Below are 22160 nucleotides of genomic sequence, written 5' to 3' on the forward strand. Positions count from 1 at the left end.
ATCCCATTTGTCTTTCTAATTGAGGATTGATCATCTTAGCTTGGGTCCTCTTTCTTGTTTATCTTCCTTAGGTGTGTAGATTTCACTGTATCCCAGAAGGAGAAAGACGCACATGGTATATACTCACTCATATAGACTTATTTTTTTAATTTTAAGACTTTCTCTTGTGTTCCAAATATTTTTTAATATAAAAAAATCTCATCTTAGAATAAATCTCATAAGAAAGCTCTGTTTATTTTAGACAACTATTTCATTGACTTCAATACTTTTAGTTTGCCATTGCTTTTAAAAATCACAACAATCTTCATCCATAAATTTTACACATAAATCTTTATACATTATTCTATATACATAAATTCCACAAATTACAATTTTGAGTGTTAGGAACTTATATTTATAATTTTGTTTGTTTCTTTGCTTGTAAACCAATTATAGGTCAAAACTTATACATCAATTATATAAATATATACATATTATACAAAAATTATACATCAAAACTTATTTAAAGAAGGGATTCCTAGAGACCAGCTCCAGCTGTAAGGGATAGGTCCTGAGCCAGGGAAGGGGTGTTGGCTTAAAATGTAGACACTGACCACCTTTTGTCTTTCAAGCAAGGGCCCCTGAATAGCTCAAGGTGCATTTATTTATACAATCACAATCCTCCTTCTCTGAGCATTGACAGTGGTTATTTAATTAAAAAAAAACCATAATATCAGCACTGCATATGCTTCCTCATTACAAAAAGGTCCCAATATATTCCTTTCTTTTTTCACCACACCTGTGGGATGTATCAAACCCTAATTATATTTTGCACTCCAAAGCACAATTTTAGCAAGCCAAAAATTAGTATCTAGCCAGGCATGTCCTATGGATGTGAATACATACCCAGCTGGTAGCAAATGTGGTTACACAGACGTGCAAGGTGAAAGCCGGTTAACCATTGTATGTATAAGTCCATTCATTAAATAGCATCCCTCTGTCACATTTTTTCAATTGTAGACAGAGACATGCCCATTGTACCAAGCAACCTTTCCTGATGCACCTATCAATTTCTGATATCTTTCTAAGAATCATCTTTTAAGTCTCTACCAGTCAGGCAAAGCTTCCCAATTCTTAACTCTCTACTGATCAGACATAACTTCCCCATTTTCTAAGAGTCCGTTGGTCAGATATAGTGTCCCCGTTTTTAAGTCTCTGTTAATTAGACATTGCTTCCTCAGAACAGTTATGCAAGCAAGATCCATTACTCTCCACAACTGCCACAAGCTTACTCAGTGTGGCTGCAGCTGTTTCTCTAGGGGCATGGTTACATGTCCCAACATAACCAGGATTAATGGTCACATCTGGAGAATCAGTAGAGACAGAGAAAGCAAAGGTGCATTTTACCCCTCAGAAGAGTATTGAGTAGAACACAGAACCATCTCTAGGGATTTCATCATGCAAGGTCCTGCTTGTAACCGACAAAGCAAAATTACATCTTCCTATGTGTTTAAACAACAAAAGAAAGCAAGGAAAGCTTGTAGCACATGTGATCTGGGTAACTAGCATTGAGGCCACCAAAATTCACCACAGGTCCTTGCCAAGTAAGAAGGGGTCTCAAAGAACATTGCCACAGTAGAGTCCATCAGTGAAGCACTTATACACCATTGCCTGGAGATGCTGCATGGCCACCCACTGAGTAATCAAAGAGAAGTCAATGGAGTTCACAATAGAGGCAGTCCCTGATCCACTTCCTGAGATCCACATGAAGACTGAGTTGCCAATTGGCCACATCTGAGCAGGGGGGCTAGGTCGTCTCCATGCATGGTCCTCCATTTGTGCATCAGTCTGCACTAACCCCTGTGCTCAGATACTTTAGTTTTGTTGGTCTCCTTCTGGGGCTCCCATCCCCTCCATGTTCCTCTAATCCCACCTATTTCTTCCTCCATAAGACTTTCTGTGCTCTGCCCAAAGATTGGCCTTGAGTCTCAGCATCTGCTTCCATCCCCGTTGGGTGAATCATTTCAGAGGACCCTCTAAATTGCCCAATTTTCTGGAAAGTATATTTTGTTTTCCAGAAAGCCTTTCAAAATTCAGTGCAGTATTTAAGTTGGCTCTTACAAATGTATACTTAAAATGCTTAACTACCTTTTCATTTCTTCATTAGAATTTATACTTTATAGCATTAGTTGACACAAGAATACCAATATCTTGTATTTTTCAGTGCAGATTTCAAAATTCACTTTGGAATATTAAGCCCAATTCTGGAAATAGAACATTGTCTGAGGGATTTATTAATTTTCTATTTTTGTCCTATTAGCCAAAAGGTATTTTAAAGAATGGCAGTAATGGATATATTTATGTTTTAGCAATTACACTTGGATAATCTCTATAATGTTGGCCTATGGCTAGTTATGTATTATTTGAGATTATATAAATGACAAGTTGAAACCATTATTTTTTAATTGTTTTAAGCAATCTTCATTTATTTTTTTAAAATTTTACTCATCTTTTTTATATATGGATTTTTTTTTGTTTTGGTAATTGTTCAAACAATTGATAACAGTAAAATATCATCTTTTTGTCATCCTTTACCATTTTCTGCTTGGTTAAACTTAGAAGACAATTCTTCTTGCTATGGTCCTTGATCATAGCCCCAACAACTTATTTTTAGCATTCATCCTAGTTTGTGACTGCACAAACTTTTATATGTTAACCTTATCCTAGCCTTTTTAATGTTCATAATCCAAGAATATCTCTCTCAATGACAGAAACTTTTTCTTTGAAATGTATTCAATGAGATGAAGGCACTATGTAATACTATTTATAGAAATAGCATTCTAATTCAATAAGTGAATATTAAGAAACAGGGAGAAAGAAATAAAAAAGAGAAGACAATTATGGGACTATTCTCTAATGTTTTTGTTCTCTCTCTCATGACTTAAAATTAATTATTCCCAAAAGGTAAATGAAATGATTCTTAGTCATATTCTGCTCTACTTACGGTGAATTGTCCAGTCATCATCAGAGAGGTTTCCTCTGGCAGCATATGAAAGCTGGAGCAGAGACCAAAAGCCAGGTACTATGCAAAGAGCTGGAGAGCCCTAGAGAGCTAGAGAATGAAAGGGGGAGAGCAAGAGAGTTAGTGACAGAGGAAAGAGACAGAGTCAGAGACAGAATCTAAATTGGAGATGTCCATTAAGTACCTCCTCTTGGATATCTGAAAACCCTGGGGAGGAGTGGGAGGGAAGACTGTGACAGTCATTTTATGATTATGTTGTTTTAGTAGGATAGTTATATTTGGTTATAGTCCTAGGTCCCTGTGATATCTAGCTTTACAAATATAAGGCCATGTACACTGAAGTTAGAGTTCATAGTTCTATCTTTATGTTCTTAAAACTAGCTTTAAAGGGTTAATCAACACTTTTGGATTGTTTTATCTGTATCAGAACTTATCTGGATTACTTATGCATATACAATAGTCTTAAACCTTGTCAGAAAGACTTAGAGGAAAGATTATTTATGCACAACAGTACTAAAAAAACATTTAGTCAAAGCATGTTAAGTCCTCTCAATTATATTTTATTGAAAATAATGTAAAACCAGACACACTAAACCTGTTAGAAGAAAAAGTGATGAAGATCCTTGAACTCTTTGGCACAGGAGACAACTCCTCTGTTTCAAATCTCAAGCAGGGTGTTCTGTGCTAGGAGAAGCCAGCACTGTGCTCTGTGCTAGGAGCTGCTTGTACTGCAGGCCGCCAGTGCTGTCTCTGCCCCTGCCTCAGACCCTAAAAGGGGAAGTGCCTGGAAATTGAGTCCCCAGAAGTCTGCAGAGAAGTCCACAGTTGACCTGTATGCTATTGGTCACAGTTCAGGTTTTGTCTCCTTTCTCCCAGGAAGCCTCGATGTTGTTGTTCTGGATTCAGCTTCCCCTCCACTCACCAATTTCAGAGTTTCAGATTTTCTGGCCCTCAGCTACAGTGCATTCTGGTTGCCGCTATCTTGGATTCCTCCTATGTTTATTCGTAAAACACTGTAAATACAGAAAACTTCAAGACATTGGATTTTAAGATTTTATATATATATATATGGTTATATATAGTTCAGGATCTTATGTTTCCGTGTTATAAGGGAGAATATTTGTCTAAATATACAATGCATGTATAATCCCTTAAATATATGAGGGTATAATTTATATAATTATTTTCAAATTTTTTACAGAAAATTACATCAACTAACTTATTTTAAAATATATTATTTTGCAGCTTGTATATTTATACACACAGATTGTCACTTATTCATTTTGCTCAATTAGAAAAATACTTGTAAAGTGTCAAAGAAAACATTATCATCTACTTTGAATTGATACTGCAATGATTATGAAGAATGTTATTGATGTATTACTTTATGGAATTTCAAATACCCACCTAGTAAAAACATTAGGAAACATTCTTTGTTCTACTTTCTGTTATAAAACAAAAAGTGAGATAATTGTAACATGTAATTTCCGATTGCCATTTATCTGCTATTTTAAATCTATAAGGGTTTATATTTAAAAGAAAGTGATGAGGGGCCAAGATGGCTGCACCTGGAGAACACCGTGTCTGAGAAGCGGAACAACACACTCCGTGCAGCGACCAGGAGACTGAACTCTGGGCCCTAAAACAACAGTGATCGATCGTGTTTCCCAGGTGAGGGGAGGCTCCCACGGCGTGGGAAGTGGTCGGGTCCACTCTTGGCTGCCCAGCCAGAACCCGGAAGAGAACCCGGCAACGCGGGTTTTGGGTCTCCGGGCTGGTGCCGCAAGCCTGTTTATCACGATCAATTTCCCAGGCTGATTAGTGGGCACAAGGGGGTCTAAGGCTGCGAGTCCCAGTCGCAAAAAAAAAAAAAAAAAAAAAAAAAAAAAAAAAAAAAAAAAAAAAAAACCCGCGGGGAAGGAAAGTTGCCAGACTGGTCACGGGTCACATAGTCTTTCCCTGGAAGGTTTCTCCGACCTTGGCGGGTACCTGCCGCCATCACAAATGAGCTCCTGCTGCTGGCGGATAGCAGCTGCACGCCCAGCTCAAAATCCCTACTCCCTCTTTGGAGGAGGCAGGAGGTGCCCAACAGAATCTGCCACAGACCACATTGTCTGTACCCCAACCCGAGAGCAGAGCTGAGAAAACCCAATCCTTTTGGGCACTCCCCCAAATGCCGCCATCACCCTGCCACAGCGGAGCAGAAGGATAAAGAGGCGCACAGCGGCTTCACAGTGCCAGAACTCCAGTGCTGCCAGCCGCTCCTAGCAAACAAACTACAGCTCGGGATCTGGGACTGTGGTCATCCTACGCGTCCTGAGATTCTCCTGGGTCCAGCGCAATAAGATATAGCAGCAAGTTCTATCACCAGCACCCCCCACCCCCCCCACCCCCCACCCCCCACCCCCGGCAGAGAAACGCCACCAGCTCAGGGCTCAGGATACCACTGAGAAGCCCCAACCCCTGCTGGCACTTCCATGAGAGCACCTCCATAAGCTCGCCCTAGCAGAGGAGAAGGTCAGAGGGGAAGGACAGAGAGGCAGCCTGCCAAGGACACAGCACCCTCTCTCCAGCGGCCCCTAGCAGAGAAACCCAAGCTCTGGATCTGAGGACACTCAACCCTACCCGGTACTCTCTTGGGATCAGCAAACATAGATTCTACTGCTAGGCTGCTTCTGGCAGAGAGATCCGGGCCCGGGATCTGGGATTGAATACACTCACCCTAACTCTTTCCGGCGCCACCCAGGGACCAGTCAACACAACCCCTCCTGGCAGAGGGAAAGAACAAAGAGGCAGCACACAGGAAAGGTGGACACCGAGTCCTGCGGCCACAGTGTCACAGAGCTGACTGTTACCCTACTCGTGCACTTCTGCAGCAGGACCAAAACTGAGAGTAGTGAGCAAGGGGAACCCCTGTGCATTCCAACTGGTCCTGCAAGAGAGTGAGTGAGCCTTCTAGGGAGAGATTGCCCCAGACCCAGGGCCTCTCCACAGAAGCAACCAGACGAGATCCCTGCCACCCACACTCCTTGTGTGGGCATCAGAGGAATTCTTGGGATAGCGACATTGAAGCCTCTGCCTTGCAGGTCCATCAGGGTAATCCAGGCAAACAATCCCTGGATCTCAGTCCTCAGTCAGAACTGCGTAATAGTGGCTTGCAGGCCACTGCAATAGTCAGACAATCCGCGCATGCACACTGCGCCTGCTAAAAGCACACGCGAATAGCGCCAGCGTCACATTCCTTACTTAGGCAAAACTGAAAACACAGTGCACACCCCCAAAGCAATGAACCTCTCTCATCTTCCTGAAAAAAACAGTCCAGAAAACAGAAAGAGAGGATCATAGGCCAAACTACAATCTCGAGGAACAACCAGTGAGGATTATAAATAACCAGATGGCTAGAGGCAGATGTAAGAACACACCCAACAAGAATCAGGACATAATGATCTCACCAGCAACTCCACAAAAAAATGGACACTTCAATTCACTAGATATACAAGAAAACGACCTCAAAACTATGTTTCTACAGCTATTAGAGGCCCATAGAGATGAAATGAACAAAGCCCTCAGAGAAATAACCAAAGAAATCGAGACTAACCAACAGGAAACAAATCGTGCACTCAGAGAAATGACCACGAAAATTGAGGCAAACAGAGAAGAAATGCACAAAGCTCTCAAAGAAATGTCCACACAAATGAAGGCAAATAAAGAAGAAATAAACAAAGCTCTCATAGAAATACAGGCAATTATACCCAAAGAAGTAGAGGCACAATTAGTGATACATAGAGACGAAACGGACAAAAAAATAGAAGCTATCATTGAAAAACAGGAGTCCACATTCAAACAGATGAAGGAAATGGTGCAAGACATGGAAACAGAATTAGAATCAATGAAAAAAACACAAATAGAGAAAAACCAGGAGCTGGAGAACATAGAGAAAAGATCAGGCACCACAAAGGTAAGCATCACCAACAGAATACAAGAGATGGAAGAAAGAATCTCAGGAGCTGAAGATACACTTGCGGAAATTGACACATCTCTCAAAGAAAAAATAAAATCAGAAAAGTTCCAAACACAAAACATCCAAGAAATCAAGGACACCATGAAAAGACAAAACCTAAGAATAATAGGAGTAGAAGAAAAAGAAGACATCAGGCTCCAAGGTCCGGAAAATATTTTCAAGAAAATTATAGAAGAAAACTTTCCCAACTTAAAGAAGGAGATGGCCATAAACATACAAGAGGCCTACAGAACACCAAGTAGACTAGACCAGAAAAGAAATTCTTCACGTCACATCATAGTCAAAACACTGAACCTACAAAACAAAGAAAAAATTCTAAAAGCAGCAAGGGAAAAAGGCCAAGTAACATATGAAGGTAGACCTATCAGAATCACACCAGATTTCTCAACAGAAACTATGAAAGCCAGAAGGGCCTGGACAGAAATCATACAGTTCTTAAGGGACCACAGATTCCAACCCAGACTACTATACCCAGCAAAACTTTCAATCAACATAGACGGAGAATTCAAGATATTCCAAGACAAAACCAAATTTAAACAATATCTACATAGTAACCCAGCTTTACAGAAGTTACTAGAAGGGAAACTCCAAACCAAAGAAAACAACTACATCGAAGGAAACAGAGGAAATAGACAACTACACAACAAAAAAACCAAAAGAAGACAAGCAATGAAACTCAGTGACACCACCAACACCACATCTAAAATAAGTAACAATTGTTGGTCACTAGTTTCTATCAACATCAACGGACTCAACTCCCCAATTAAAAGACACAGACTAACAGAATGGTTGCGGAAACAGGATTCAACATTCTGTTGCATCCAAGAAACACACCTATGCAACAAAGATAAACACTACCTCATAGTAAAGGGCTGAAAAAATGTCTTTCAAGCAAATGGTTCCAGAAAACAAGCGGGAGTAGCCATCCTAATATCTAATAAAATAGACTTTCAACCCAAGTTAATCAAAAAAGATAAGGACGGCCATTCTCATCAAAGGAAAAATCCACCAAGAGGACATCACAATTTTGAATATCTATGCCCCAAATACAAGAGCACCTACATTCGTAAATGAAACAATATTAAAGCTTAAATCACACATTGATCCTAAAACCCTAATATTGGGAGGCTTCAACACTCCACTCTCACCAAGGGACAGATCAACTAGACAGAAAACAAATAGGGAAATAAAAACACTTACAGAGACCCTAACTCAAATGGACCTAATAGACGTCTACAGATCTTTTCATCCAAACTCAAAAGAGTATACCTTCTTTTAAGCACCCCATGGAACCTTCTCCAACATAGACCATATAATTGGTCATAAAGAAAGCCTCAACAGATACAAAAAGATTGAAATAATCCCTTGTATTCTATCTGACCACCATGGACTTAAGCTGGACCTCAACAACAACAGAAATAACAAACAGCCTACACGCACATGGAAACTGAACAACCTGTTACTCAACGACAGCTGGGTTAAGGAAGAAATAAAGAAAGAAATTAAAGACTTCCTAGAATTCAATGAAAATGAAGGCACAACATACCCAAATTTATGGGACACATTGAAAGCAGTGCTCAGGGGAAAATTTATAGCACTAAGTGCCTGCAAGAAGAAATTCGTAATATCACATACAAACAACTTAATGGCCCAACTGAAAACCCTAGAAAAAAAAGAAGCAGATACACCCAAGAGGAGCAGAAGGCTGGAAATAATCAAACTCAGGGCTGAAATCAATCAATTAGAAACAAATAAAACTATTCAAAGAATCAATGAAACAAAAAGCTGGTTCTTTGAGAAAATCAACAAGATAGACAAACCCTTAGCCAAACTAACTAAAAAGCAGAGAGAATATATCCAAATCAACAAAATCAGAGATGAAAAGGGTGACATACTACAGACACAGAGGAAATTCCAACAATCATTAGGTCAGACTACAAAAGCCTATATGCCACAAAATTTGAAAATCTTAGTGAAATGGACAATTTTCTTGATAGATTCCATCTTCCAACATTAAGTCAAGATCAGGTAGAAAGACTGAATAGCCCAATATCCCCCAAGGAAATTGAAGCAATCATTCACAGTCTCCCCTCCAAAAAAAGCCCTGGGCCAGATGGTTTCAGCACGGAATTCTACCAGACCTTCAAAGAAGTGCTCACACCAATTCTCCTCAAACTATTCCGCAAAATAGAAACAGAAGGTACATTACCAAACTCATTCTATGAAGCAACAGTCACCCTGATACCTAAACCACACAAAGACCCAACAAAAAAAGAGAACTTCAGACCTATCTCTCTTATGAACATTGATGCAAAAATACTCAATAAAATACTTGCAAACCGAATCCAAGAACACATCAAAGATATCATCCACCACGACCAAGTAGGCTTCATCCCAGGCATGCAAGGGTGGTTCAACATATGGAAATCCATCAATGTAATCCACCACATAAACAAACTGAAGGAGAAAAACCACATGATCATCTCCTTAGATGCTGAAAAAGCATTTGACAAAGTCCAACACCCATTCATGTTTAAAGTCTTGGAGAGATCAGGAATACAAGGCACATACCTAAACATAGTAAAGGCAATATACAGCAAGCCTATAGCCAACATCAAACTCAATGGAGAGAAACTTAAATCAATCCCACTGAAATCAGGGACAAGACAAGGCTGCCCACTCTCTCCCTACCTCTTCAACATAGTACTTGAAGTCCTAGCCAGAGCAATAAGACAACTAAAGGAGATCAAGGGGATATAGATCGGAAAGGAAGAGGTCAAAGTGTCACTATTCGCAGATGATATGATAGTATATATGAGCGACCCCAAGAATTCAACCAGAGAACTCCTCCAGTTGATAAACACCTTCAGCAAAGTGGCAGGATACAAAATCAACTCAAAAAAATCAGAAGCCCTCCTGTATACCAAAGACAAAATGGCCGAGAAAGAAATTAGGGAAACAACACCCTTCACAATAGCCACTAACCACATAAAGTACCTTGGGGTGACACTAACCAAGCAAGTGAAAGACCTGTTTGAGGAAAACTTCAAGTCTCTGAAGAAAGAAATTGAAGAAGATCTCAGAAGATGGAAAGATCTCCCGTGCTCATGGATTGGTAGGATTAACATTGTGAAAATGGCCATCCTGACAAAAGCAATCTACAGATTCAATGCAATTCCCATCAAAATACCAACTCAATTCTTTACAGACCTTGAAAAAAAAGATTCTTAGCTTCATATGGAGAAACAAAAAACCCAGAATCTCCAAAACAATCCTGTACAACAACAGATCATCTGGAGGTATCTCCATCCCCGATCTCAAGTTGTACTACAGAGCAATAATAATAAAAATTGCATGGTATTGGCATAAAAACAGAAAGGAGGATCAATGGAACCACATAGAAGACCCAGAAATAAACCCACACACCTATGAATACTCAGTTTTTGACAAAGAAGCCAAAACCATTCAATGGAAAAAAGACAGCATCTTCAACAAATGGTGCTGGTCCAACTGGATGTCTACATGCAGAAAAATGAAAATAGATCTATATTTGTCACCCTGCACAAAACTAAAGTCCAAGTGGATCAAAGACCTCAACATAAAACCAGATACTCTAAATCTGTTAGAAGAAAAAGTGGGGAACAGCCTAGAACTCATTGGCACAGGAGACAACTTCCTGAACAGAACACCAACAGCACAGGCTCTAAGAGCAACAATCAATAAATGGGACCTCATGAAACTGAAAAGCTTCTGTAAAGCAAAGGACACCCTCATCAAAACAAAACGCCTGCCTACAGATTGGGAAAAAATCTTCACTAACCCTTTATCTGACAGAGGACTAATATCGAGTATATACAAAGAACTAAAGAAGCTGAAAAGCAGCAAACCAAGTAATCCACTTAAAAAATGGGGAACAGAGCTAAACAGAGAATTCTCTGTAGAGGAATATCGAATGGCAGAGAAATACTTAAAGAAATGCTCATCCTCATTAGCCATCAGGGAAATGCAAATCAAAACGACCCTGAGATATCACCTTTCACCCATCAGAATGTCCAAAATGAAAAACTCAAGGGACAACACATGCTGGAGAGTTTGTGGAGAAAGGGGAACCCTCCTTTACTGCTGGTGGGAATGTAAACTGATACAACCACTCTGGAAATCTATCTGGCGCTTTCTAAGACAATTAGGAATAGTGCTTCCTCAAGACCCAGCTATACCACTGCTAGGTATATACCCAAAGTTTGCTCAAGTACATAAAAGAGATATTTGCTCAACCATGTTTATAGCTGCTTTATTTGTAATAGCCAGAACCTGGAAACAACCCAGATGTCCATCAACGGAGAAATGGGTACAGAAATTGTGGTATTTTTACACAATGGAATACTACTCAGCAATCGAAAAGGAGGAAATCATGAAATTTGCAGGCAAATGGTGGGACCTAGAAAAGATCATCCTGAGTGAAATATCCCAGAAGGAGAAAGACAAACACGGTATATACTCACTTATATAGACCTATAAGATATGATGAACATAATGAAATCTATAAAACTAAAAAAGATAATCAAGAGAGCGGACATGGGGTAATATTGTCAATCCTCGTTTTGAAAGACAGATGGGATGCACATTAAACATTGACAGGAGTCTACTGAGCGCATTTGAAAAACTCTAACTAGCAGTGTTTTCAAAGCAAAGACTCATGACCAAACCTATGGCAGAGTACAGGGAATCATAAGAAAGAAGGGGAGTTAGTCTGATGAGGAAAGGATAGGAGCTCCACAAGGACCAAACATATCTGGGCACAGGGTCTTTTCTGAGACTGACATGCAACCAAGGACCATGTATGAATGTAACCTAGAACCTCTGCTCAGATGTAGCCTGTGGTAACTCAGTAACCAATTGGTTTCCCATAGTGAGGGGAACAAGGACTATTTCTAACAGGAACTCAATGACTGGCTCTTTGGCCTCCCCACCCCCCAAGGGAGGAGCAGTCCTGTTAGGCCACAGAGGAGAGCTTTGCAGCCAGTCCTGAAGATACCTGATAAAACAGGATCAGATGAATGGGGAGGAGGTTCCCCCTATCAGTGGACTTGGCAAGGGGCACGGTGGAGATGAGGGAGGGAGGGAGGGACTGGGAGGGAAAGAGTGATCGGGACATGGCTGGGATACAGAGTTAATAAAATGTAACTGATAAGAAAAAAATAAAATTAAAAAAAAGAAAAAAAAAGAAAGTGATTATATACTGACCTTTTATAAATTTATATTTGACAGTTGTCAATCTTAATCTAGCATATAATGTGGAAACCTCAATATTAATGTTGCTGTAGTTCAATACAGACATTATCATATTATTTTTATTAAGTAGTATAATATTTTCATGCCTCTCATTGATAAATATTATCTAGAAAAAATAAGAACTCATGGACTAAATGTATTAAAAGGCAAAAAAGCCTACTGAATGAAAATGTAGTAAGACAATGTATTTTTTATATTCTAAGTTTTCCTCAATGTTCATTAAGTATTGTATGTTAGTTGCTTGAAATTACAGTTATAGAATATAATGTTCCGTTTAAAAAACTCACTAAAGAAACACGGAACTGTAATCATTATGCCTTGGAATGCATGTATTCATAATTGAAGTTTCCCCTGTGCTGTAAAACTGGCTAAATTTAATGCAGTTCCTTCCCAGGATATATCCTAACATGTTGCCAGAATCAACATGTGAAGTAGATCTCCCTGAGGTAGAATTCAATCAGAATGACTCCATTAGCAGAACAACAGATATTCACAGAGGAAATAAAAAAAGTAGTAATAGGGAATCGGCAATCTGTTACTGTTTACACAAGCTGGACTCAAATAATATAATCATTCTCAGGTACATATATATATATCTCAATCATATATATATATATATATATATATATATATATATATATATATATAATATGTTAGTGTTTTTTAAAAGACCTTGTATTTTTTTTGAAATTTGAATACCACTGTATTTATGCTTCTGTCAAAACTTAAGTTAAGAATCTGTCAAAATATTTTCCCAAAGAGGAACATTTAGTATGACCTTGATACTATGGGAGGCAGTTAACTTTCAGTTGTTTTATAAATAATTTTAAGATAGGAACAAATGTCCCTGTTATAATATGCTGTAATTGATGATTGGTTAATTTGGCGACTACCATAACTGGTATAAATAAGTATTCGTGTAGCATGTTATGGGCAATGTATGAAGCCTAATTCTAAGAAAAACAAGTTTTATTAATAATTTCTTTTACTAATAATGTTCATTTTAAAATGTCATTTAATATTGAAAATAGTAATGTGTAGATTCAAGTAAGATGTACGCTGTTTTATTTTTTAGTTTGATATCTTTGCATGTACAATTATGTTATTCTGAAAGGAAATAAGTGAAGTTATCATTTTGCGATGTTGCTTTTTATTAGTTTCTTGTGGTAACATATGTATCATGCAAAGTCCTTTGTCTTAATGGAGGTTTCATTTATTTCACATGTAATAATAAAATATTACAATCAATACACAATGTTCATTTCCACATCTATTTGTTTATTTTTTATTTCAGTTTATTTATTTTACAACCCAAGGGTGCCCCTGCCCTCCTCTTCTCCCACTCCCTCCTTCTCCTCCTCTCACTCCATCCTTCCCCACCTCCCCTTATCTTCCCTTCCTGCTCCCATTACCTCTTTTCCCTTCTTATTCCTTTCCCTCACCCTTTCTCTACAGAAAAGGGAAACACCCTACCGCTGTATCAATTCACATATCAATTCACATCTGGACGGAGCATATCCTAGTCCCCTGAGGCCAGGCAAGGCAGCCCAGCTAGGGGGAGGTGATCCTAAAGCAGGCAATAAATTCCATGCCATAACCAGTGCCCCCCAACTTCCACTTGCCCATGTGCCGCATATGAAGAGCAAGCCTACCATCGGCCACATATGTGCAGGAGCCCTAGGTCCAGATCATACATGCTCTTTAGTTGATCTCTCAGTCTCTTTAAGCCCGCGTGGGACTGGGTTAGTTTTCTCTGTTGTTCTTCTTGTGAGGTTCCTGTTCCCTCCAAGGCCTTCCATATTTCTCCCAGCACTTCCACAGGAGCCCTGAAGCTCTGCCCCATGCTTGGGTGCAAGTCCCAGCAACTCTTTGGATCCACTGCTGGCTGGAGCCTCCCAGAGGACAGTGAAGTTAAGCTCCTATCTGCAATCATAGCAGAGAATCATTAATAGTGTCAGGAGCTGGCTCTCTACCATAGGGTTGGTATCAGATTGGGCCATTGATTTGTTGGACATTCCTTCAATCTTTGTTCCCTCTTTTACCTGGCTCTTCTTATTGGCAGGGTAAATTTTGGATCAAAGGTTTTATAGGTGGGTTGTTGTTCCCCTCCTTCCACTAACCCTGCCTGGCTAAGAGGTAGTCACTTCAGTCTTCATGTCACCCCTGTTAGGGATCCCACATCTGTATTCTCCCAGGAGCCTACCCTGTCGCAGGTTTACAGTTTGACAAAAAGATGATAAATACCTACAGGTGATAAACACATTCAGCAAAGTGGTTGGATACAAAATTAACTCAAAAAAGTCAGCTGCTCTCCTGTATACAAGTGACAAAAGGGCCAAGAAAGAAATTAGGGAAACAACACCCTTCACAATATAAAATATCTTGGTGTAACACTAACCAAGCAAATGAAAGATCTGTATAACAAGAACTTCAAGTCTTTGAAGAAATAAATTGAAGATTTTAGAAGGTGGAAATATCTCCCATGTTCATAGGTCAATAGGAGTAACATAATAAATATGGCCATCCTGCCAAAAGCTTTCTACAGATTCAATGCAATTCGCATTGAATTTCCAACACAATTATTTACAGAGCTGAGGAGGTCAACTTTTAGCTTCATATGGAAAAATAAAAGACCCATGGTAACCAAAAATATTCTGTATAATAAAAGAACTTCTGGCAGTATCAACACCTATGATTTCAAGCTATACTACAGATTAGGTAATAAAAACTGCATGACATTGGCATAGAAACAGACAGTATGATCATTGGAACTGAGTTGAAGACCTAAAAATAAATCCACACTAATATGCCATTTGATTTTTCACAAAGAACCCCAAAACATACAATGGATGAAAAAGAAAGAATCTTTAACAAATGGTGCTGGTATAACTGTATGTCTCTATGTAAAAAATACAAATAGAACCGTAATTATCACCCTCCACACTGATTTATTTTTTAAATTCTTTATTAATTACACTTTGTTCACTTTGTATCCCCCCTGTGGTTCCCTCTCTCTTCCTTTCCCAATCCCTCCCTTCCTCCACCCTCTGCATGCATGCCCCCCCCCCCAAGTCCACTGATAGGGGAGGTCTTCTTTTCCTTCCTTCTAATCCTAGTCAATTAGGTCTCATCAGGAGTGGCTGCATTGTCTTCTTCTGTGTCCTGGTAATGCTGCTTCCCCCTCAGGGGGAGGTAATTAAAGAGCAGGCCAATCAGTTCATGTCAGAGACAATCCCTGTTCCTATTACAATGGAACCCACTTGGACACCAAACTGCCATGGGCTACATCTGTGCAGAGGTTCTAGGTTATTTCCTTGCATGGTCCTTGGTTGAAGTATCAGTCTCAGGAAAGACCCCTGTGCTCAGATTTTTTGGTTCTGTTGCTCTCCTTGTGGAGTTTTTGTTCTCTCCAGATATTACTGTTTCCCACTTATTTCATAAGATTCCCTGCACTCTTCCCAAAGGTTGCCCATAAGTCTCAGCATCTGCATTGATAGTCTCTAGGGCAGAACCTGTCAGAGGTCCTCTGTGTCAGGCTCCTGACTTGTTCCCTCTTTTCTTTCTCCTTCTTATGATGTCCATCCTATTTGCCTTTCTGGATAGGGATTGAGCATAAAGATTTATTGTGTGTACAATGTTCTCCCTGCATGTATGCCTGCATATATGCCTGCATGCCTGAAGAGGGCGCCAAATCTCACTATACATGGTTTTGAGCCACCTTGTGGTTCCTGGGAATTGAATTCAGGACTTCGCGTTATTTCCCTGGCTTCAGAAGATCTTGAGCAACAATCAATAAATGGGACCTCATGAAACTGAAAAGCTTCTGTAAAGCAAAAGACACTGTCATCAAAACAAATAGACAGCCTACAGATTGGGAAAGAATCTTCACCAACCCTTTATCTGACAGAGGGCTAATATCCAGTATATATGAAGAACTAAAGAAGCAGAAAAGCAACAAACCAAGTAATCCACTTAAAAAATGGGGAACAGAGCTAAACAGAGAATTCTCGAAAGAGGAACATCGAATGGCAGAGAAACACTTAAAGAAATGCTCAACCTCATTAGCCATTAGGGAAATGCAAATCAAAACGACCCTGAGATTTCACCTTACACCCATCAGAATGGCCAAGATGAAAAACTCAAGTGATAGCACATGCTGGAGAGGTTGTGGAGAAAAGGGAACCCTCCTCCATTGCTGGTGGGAATGTAAACTGGTTCAACCACTTTGGAAGTCAATCTGGCCCTGGCGCTTTCTCAGACAACTAGGAGTAGTGCTACCTCAAGACCCAGCTATACCACTCCTAGGTATATACCCAAAATTTGCTCAAGTACACAACAAGGACATTTGCTCAACCATGTTCGTAGCAGCTTTATTTGTAATAGCCAGAACTTGGAAACAACCCAGATGTCCATCAACGGAGGAATGGATACAGAAATTGTGGTATTTTTACGCAATGGAATACTACTCAGCAATCAAAAAGGAGGAAATCATGAAATTTGCAGGCAAGTGGTGGGATCTAGAAAAGATCATTCTGAGTGAAGTATCCCAGAAGGAGAAAGACAAACTTGGTATATACTCGCTTATATAGACCTACAAGATATGATAAACATAATGGAATCTACACACCTAAAGAAGATAATCAAGAAAGTGGACACAGGCGAAGGTGATTAATTCTCATTTAGAAAGACAAATGGGATGTGCATTGAACGTATGACAAGAGTCTCCCACAAAAGGCATCTGAAAGACTCTACCTAGCAGTGTTTCAAAGCAGACACTAAGACTCATAACCAAACCCTCGGCAGAGTGCAGGGAATCATATGAAAGAAGGGAAGTTAGTATGATATGGAAAGGAAAGGAGCTCTACAAGGACCAAATATATCCGGGCACAGGGTCTTTTCTGAGACTGACACTCAACCAAGGACCATCTATGGATATAACCTAGAACTTCGGCTCGGATGTGGCCCGTGGTAGCTCAGTAACCAAGTAGTTTTCCAAAGTAAGGGGAACACGGACTATTTCTAACAGGATCTCAAGGGCAGGCTGTTTGATCCCCCCCCCCCCAACCCCAGGGGAGGAGCAGTCTGTTAGGCTACAGAGGAGGACTTTGCAGCCAGCCCTGAAGGTACCTGATAAAACAGGGTCAGATGAAAGGGGAGGAGGTCCTCCCCTATCAGTAGACTTGGAAAGGGGCAGGGAGGAGACCAGGGAGGGAGTGCGGGGTTTGGGAGGGAATGAGGGAGCGGGATACAGCTGGGACACAGAGTTAACAAAATGTAACTAAAAAGAAAAATAAAATTAAAAAAAAAAATGAATTCAGGACTTCAGGAATAGCAGCCTGCAAAAGCACTTTAAACTTCAGAGCCATCTCTCCAGCCCTGTACATATGTGTCAGGCAATGTTCTTTAATTGATCACTCTTGTGTCTTAGTCAATAACTGGATATTTTCTTTTTTTCATAATACAACTACATTTTTATTAATTATTATTCTTTTTTAATCAAATTTGTATTTTTTAATATTATGTTACAGTTTATTAAGTTTGTATCTCAGCTGTCATCAGATGCAATGTGACATTTGGGTACATTTGTAAACTGTGTATTGACTGACTCAAATATTTAGATATTTACTACATTAAGCATTTTTTTCTGTAATTAAAATAACAACTGTTTTCTTTATCTTTAATTCTATGGATTAGTGCACTTAACTGTAATCTGCCTTCTGTGACTGTACAAATATAGAAAGACATAAATGATGGGATATCAAGATGGGAGGAGAGGTGTGGAAGATCAAGACAGGAGGGGAGGTTGGGGAAATGGGCTTGAGTGGGAGCAGAGGAAAACATAATCAGAATATATTGTGTAGAAAATTTATTTTCAATAAAAATACATGTTTAAAAAGATAACACACACACACACACACACACACACACACGCACACACCACAAATCTGTTTTCAATGGTTGTAGCCAGAATTTCCCCAAGGCTTCTGGTAAGTTTTTATTTATTACAATCAATTCTCATTGTATCTCAGCTATAGCCTCCTTCATCCCCTCCCAAACCCTCCCTCCATCCCTCTTTTCCTCCCATGCCTCTTCTCCAGTCCAGTGAAGGGTTCCTCCTCCCCTTCCATCTGACCCTAGCCTATTAGGTTTCATCAGGACTGGCTGCATTGTCTTCCTCTGTGGCCTGGTAAGGATGCTTCTCCCTCAGCAGGAGGTGATCAAAGAGCCAGACACTGAGTTCATGTAAAAGACAGCACCTTTTCCCATTACTAGGGTACCCACCTGGAGATTGAGCTGCCATGGGCTACATTTGTACAAGGGTTCAGATCACCTGCATGCATGATCCTTGGTTGGAGTATCAGTCTCAGAAAAGACACTTTTAGAAATTCCATGTGTGATCAAAGACATTTGAGTTATATTTAAATGTTCTGTCATACATTATTTCATACATCCTGGTGCAACTATTCAGAGGCAAGAATTACACAGATTCACCTGAGGGCAAACAGAAAGATAAAGTGGCAATGGATAGGAAATAAATAAATGTAATTAACTTTCAAAATGTCCAGTTTCTTTATCAATCCCCTGACCTGTAATAAAACCCTTACATCTTAAAACAAAGCTTTAGTAGGATTTTTTTTTTTCTGCACAAACAAACCCTCTCTTGATGGATTCGCTCAACAAGTTCAAAACATGATCAGGATTGGTTACACAACAGCTGTGGGCCAAGCAACTGTTCTTATCTTCAAACTGACCAACCCTAAATTAAGAGGTGAAACTCTGTAACACCTTTTGAAATTCAAGCTCACACAAGAGACTCCCCAACTGGTTTCTAGAAGGTCTTTTACTCTGTCTTTTGAGAGCTTGTGTTACCTCCTAGCTACTAAATGGCTTTCTCCAACTCCTGATTCTACCAGTTCCTATCTGCAATGTGTTCATATTTCTCCAATGATACATGATGTAGTGGAGATCTTCCTTCATTTTTATGTCTTTACTTGGCTGTAAAGATTGTCCCCACCAAGATCCCAGAACTGTATCATTATCACCAACATCCACCTCAATATCTATTGGAATGTTGTAAACCTGACATCATGTTCACCAGAAGTGAAAACGCTGCTTTGGAATTCATAGTCACCAAAATTTTTCATGAAAACGTTATGTAGTTGCTGCATTCTGCTTATGAATTCACCCACTGATGATTATTGAAATCGCCAAAACTCTTCAGCTCTTGTGAATAAAGCTACTAGGTATATGTGCACACACACTCTGGTCTTCTTGAGGTTTTTGTTTAAGATTTTCTTGAGTGTGTATCAAAAGTTAGAAATGCAAGGTTACAATGGAAGGTGATGAGGGCTTGCCACAAATATTCTTGGTTGAGAGGTATTCTTCGAAATTAATAAACTAAACTAAATATTTAACCTTCATGAGAATACTGTGGTTAATTTTTTAAGAAAGGTCTTAGCCGTAAAGCTGATGGTTGGTGTCTGTTCTGCGGTTATAGTCAAATGTTAGCAGTGGTTGCATTAGCCTCAATGCCCATCAGACCTAAATGAACAAGACCACTCTCTCAAGCGGTGGGCAAGTTATATTGTTAGCAATGAGCTAACATCTGACCAGTGACAAGAGAACCAATCACACACAAAATCTCTCTAGGAGGCTTGGACATCCTTAGACAATGTTTCCTTTATGATCATTTTTATTTTTTTATGGGACAGCCTAAGTCTTTCTGATTCTCCAGTCCTCAAAGTAAAAGCTGTGCTACATTTTAAGACTTAGCTTCCAAAATTACATAAGAGAATTTCTGTAGTAATGATTTCTTCGACCCAAGGAGTTTCAAAAAGCATTAGACTAGGACTTTCCTAACTTGTGTGGAAGATGATGGCACAGAAACTTCCTTTCAATGAAAATAAAGTAAAAGGCTTTTTCACTGACTTTTAACCAACCTAGGCTGAACTGCAGAATGTTATGTTAGGGCTTTCTATAATAAAAAAATTTTGAAAATTTACAATTAGAATAGAGGTGTTAGAGTGTGAGTTCATGCTCTTGCACTTAAATAGAGTGGAATCAGTTGTTTTAAAATGAATAGCATATGAGAGTAACAATGACCTCACCGTGATCTTGTCATATAGGTTTAAAAATGTTAGTAAAAATGTTTTTAAAAAGTCATATTAAAACATAAATTATATATATTATAAGGCATTTGGCCAAGAAGTACTCTAACCATTGTTATAATGACGTGTCCAAAAAATATGATAGTGACTGAGCAAATATACGAAGATGGCAGAGGACAAAATTGTCAAAGAGGCTCCAATTTGAAAAATCTGTAGTTTAAGAATATTGAAAATAACAAAAATAATTCAGGAATAATGAGATAGCTAGGTAGAAAAAAAGAAAGGAAACCTGCAATGTGAGTCAACTCACTCTATTTTTCGAGTGGTAAGGCAATAAGAAAAAGCCAATTGTTTGCTTCCATTGTAATTAATCAAATACAAGTCTGCATGAAGTATAAGCAAAGTTGCATTCATTAACACTGCTTAGAGCACTTAGAATATAGGGGATACAGATCAGGAGCGATAACTCCATTTTCCTACCCATGCCAGCTTAAGACATTCCCCTAATTTATTTTATTTTTGTGAATTCAAATTTTATGACTCTTTTGACAGAAGAAAATATTTATTGTCACATTCAGCAATACTCAGATACTTCTAATTTTAGTTCTAAGGGAATGACAAATAGCACTATTTGAATATGTATAACCATTAATGATTATGCTATAACAGATGATATACATGACCAGATACAACTTTAAATTAAATACATAAAAATAAGCATGTACTTATTTTCATAACATATAGGTATATTTATTTTCATAAGATAAACTTTTCTTGTATGGATGTTTGAATATGTGTGTGTATATACACACACATATTCAAACATATGTATATACACACACACACACACACACACATATATATATATATATATATATATATATATATATATATAGTGGCATGGAAAAAAGAATATATGTTATATATGAATAAATTGAACTGAGGCAAAATTCAGGATTTACGGTCTTGAAACAGAATCAAATTTCTTCACTAGCAAGTGAAGCAGAGTCAAAATTTAATGAAGCTATTTAATATTTACTTTTAAAACGAGGGTAAAGAAAAAGAAATGTGCTCAGAATACCAAAGAGCATGGTATAGGTTTCATGGAGACAGATAAAAGCAGCTCACTGTTTTTTACAATGGACCTACATAGGATTTTGGTTTTACCAAGGAATTGAAATGAAGTCACAGAGTAGCTGCTGGCAGGTCACTAGATAGGATGGTTCGATAACATAAAGCCATGATCGGAGTGATGGAGAAAGGTAGGATATTTATTCTGCAAATAGAGTTAACAGAGCTGTTTGAGATTATCAGAAACTGGGAAAATGCTGAGTCCTCACTCCTGACCATGTATGTTCCATATTGAACATCGTACACTGTGTTATTTGGGGAACCCATACAGATTACCACTCAGACCCAACTCATAGGCAATTCAAAATCCTTATTCTCGTCAGCAGAGACTACACTCAAGCATTCAAGACCTAAAATTAGCATTAAATATTTAGATCAAAGGGTTTTAAAAAGCAAAGCCCTCATCCTGGTTTCAAACTCAGCAGCTGCACTGGGGAAGTCTGCACACGTGTTTAAATGTATAGACTATGCTAGCTGGAGCATTGTGTCAGGTTCTGACAAAAAGGGCTGAGTAAATTTTCTATGAGATTCACCATAGAGGAAAAAAAGTCCTAATCAAAGAATAAAAAGCCTCAGCAAAAACACATAATGGAGGAACCACTCTACC

Source organism: Psammomys obesus, unplaced genomic scaffold (genome assembly GCF_907164565.1).
Source record: "Psammomys obesus unplaced genomic scaffold, mPsaObe1.curated_primary_1811, whole genome shotgun sequence".
Lineage (NCBI taxonomy): Eukaryota > Metazoa > Chordata > Mammalia > Rodentia > Muridae > Psammomys > Psammomys obesus.